This window comes from Vulpes lagopus, chromosome 5 (assembly GCF_018345385.1).
Source record: "Vulpes lagopus strain Blue_001 chromosome 5, ASM1834538v1, whole genome shotgun sequence".
NCBI lineage: Eukaryota > Metazoa > Chordata > Mammalia > Carnivora > Canidae > Vulpes > Vulpes lagopus.
In genome coordinates, this window is record NC_054828.1 from 109,962,598 (window position 1) to 109,965,605 (window position 3,008).

Sequence of the window (3,008 nt, forward strand, 5' to 3'; positions counted from 1 at the left end):
TTCTGAGACATTCCTCAGAAAAAATCAAGTCAATTTTTGCCACAGGGCCTTTGTACTTGCTGTCACTCCTACCTGGAATCTCTCCCTAGTCTACACAAAATTCAAGCATCACTTCAAACAGGCTTCTGACCAAGGATCATCTCTTTAATAATGAGCCAGGCAAAAGGCCTACCTTGGTAGGAGGTATCTCCCTCTTTTCTCTCCAATACTTTGGTGGAAAGAAGATATTAACATTCTCTTCTTTTCCCTGCTTCCCTCCCTCATGGTGATGAGGGGCAGACTGCAGGAGTTATATCTGCAGGTAGGGAGGTGTCTTCACCTTGAAGTTTCCCTTGGCTATATGTGTACAAGTGATCCTGAGCTAAAAGCAGGGGACAGGAAATCAAGAGTTGGTTTCTTAACTGCCAGATCTTTAAGGAGAAGAGGGAATAAATCTTGACTTATGGAGCACCTCCTGAGTACTCAGTCTTCACATCCCTGTGCAAGAGATACTAGGAAGGGATGCCTGGGTGGCTCAGCAGTTGAGCATCTGCCTTTGGCTCAGGTAGTGGTCCCAGGGGTCCTAGGATCAAGTCCTGCATTGGGCTCCCTGCATGGCGCCTGCTTCTCCCTCTGCCTATTTCTCTGCCTCTCTCTCTCTCTCTATCTCTCATGAATAAATAAATAAAATCTTAAAAAAAAAAAAAGAGGTACTAGGAAAACAATGCTGCAGATGCTGGACATTAAGAAATTGGCATTAAGAAATTGGCCCCAAATTACATATGGAGGGGCTGAGTAGGCCTTGAATGCAAGTCAGCCTGAATAACATAGTGAAGTTGCTCTTCCTTTAGGGAGAGAGGAGGTGAACTGGGATAAAGTGAGGACAGTATTGAAGCAATTGGCCAAGTATAGAAAAAAATTTTTTCTAAATGATTAATTATTCTATTTAGAAACTTACATGGAGACAATGGGAAACAGAAGTGAAGACTTTGTTTCTATCCCCAAGGGATATTTGCATATGGCTACACAACTGTTTTAGCACCATATGTATAAACGACTCCTTTCTTCACTGAGTTGCCTTGGCAATTTTGTCAAAAATCAATGGACTATATTTGTGTCTATTTTTGGACTCCTTCATCTGTTCCATGGATCTATCTGCCTATCTTGATGCCAATACCATACTGTTCTGATTACTGTAGCTTTGTAATAAGGTTTGAATTTTAGATTTGGGTCCTCTAACTTTGTTCTTTTTCAAAGTTGTTTTGGATATTCTAGATCCTTTGTATTTCCACAGCATTTTTAGCATCAGATTGTTAATTTCTGCCAAAAAGGCTTGCTGGATTTTGACTGTTAAATTTATAGGTCGATTTGGAGACAACTGCCAACTTAACATTGAATCTTCAGATCCATGAACATGGTATACCTCTCTGTTTATGTAGGTCTAATTTAATTTTTCTCAGCAGGGTTTTATAGTTTCATTAAACAGGTTTTGCACATCTTTTGTCAGATTTATCCCTATACTTTGTATTCTTTATTGCTAATATAAGTGATATTTTAAATGTCAATTTCTAATTATTCATTCCTAGTATGTGGAACTATAGTTGAGTTTTGTATAACAATCTTAGATCCTGCAGCCATGCTGAACTCCACTTCAGTTTTAGTAGGTTTTTGTGTTAGGGTTTGTGTGTGTGTGTGTGTGTGTGTGTGTGTGTGTGTATTTAGTAAGATTTTTCCATGTAGATGACATTATATGTGAATAAAGACCATTTTATGAGGGGCTATCTTCAAGAAGGCTGTGTTCTAGTAAACTCCATCCTCAGGTTGTTGGAAGGAAATAGAGAAACAATCCAAGATGAGGATGGTTGAGGGCTGCAAGTTGTTCTCAGGGCAGCAGGTCCATAAATCTAATGGTTTTATTTAGGCTAATGTTAAAATGGATTCATATACTATCAATACTGGGAAATATCCTCAGTGTGGATCAGTTGATTATCTGTACTCACCATGGTTATGAGCACAGATGTGGGCTGAGTGAAGGCAAAAAATATCCAGCCTTACGTTGGAAAATGTCAGAAAACACCTTCCACAAAGCATCCTCCTCCACCTCCCTGAAGCCTCCTTCTTGATCTCTGGGCCTTCCACCTGATCCCTTCAAATCCCATCTCCATAGGGTCAGATTGTGTAAAAATGTAAATGATACTGTTCTATACACCCTGCATGTAGAATAAAATCCAAACTCTTCACCCAGGCATTAGCAGCCCTCCTGTCACTATTTCCCTGCCCTTACTAGTTAAAGGACAGCCTTAACTATTCCCAGCCTTCCATCTGCTGGAAGCACTCTCTCCACCTACCTCACTCCCTTCCTCAAATGTCCATCTTGGCCCTTCCAACAGATATTGTCAAGGCATCTCGTTTTCCTGTGTTGCACTCACCATACTTGCTATTTAATTTTCCACTAAAGCAGTGCAGTGAGGGCTGGGACCACTGCTATGGTGTTTATACCAAACTCTTAACGATGCCTGACAAATCGTAGGCATTCAGTAAATGTTTTGAGTGACTTCCAGAGTTCTTTTTAGCTGTACACACGCCCATCCATTCACCCCCAGTCTCTGTGAATGACCTTACATGATATTGTGGGTGTTTCTCTTCCCTTAGAAAGGTGGTTTAAAACTGTGGCTGTGTGTTAAAAGCTCCCCATGATTCTAAAAAAAATTAGTGCTTGGTCCTCGTCCTAGCCCACTGAAATCCAAGTTTCTGGGGGTGGAACCCAAGAAGTTGTAATTTAAAGAAGCTTTCCTGGTGATTCTGATGTGCATCCAGAGTTGAGAGCCACTGGCACAGAAGGAAAGGCTGCTTTCACTCAGCTGGGTGATGAAAAACCATGGATGGATTCACCTGGAAGGGCCAGCAGCCAAGATACATCAGGAACCTTGCTTGGAAGTCCTGACTCAGCCTTCCATGAAAGTTGCATCTTGGTGCTCTGCTGTGCCAGTTCCACTGGAGGTGGAAGGAAGAAGGAAACCAGACCAGGG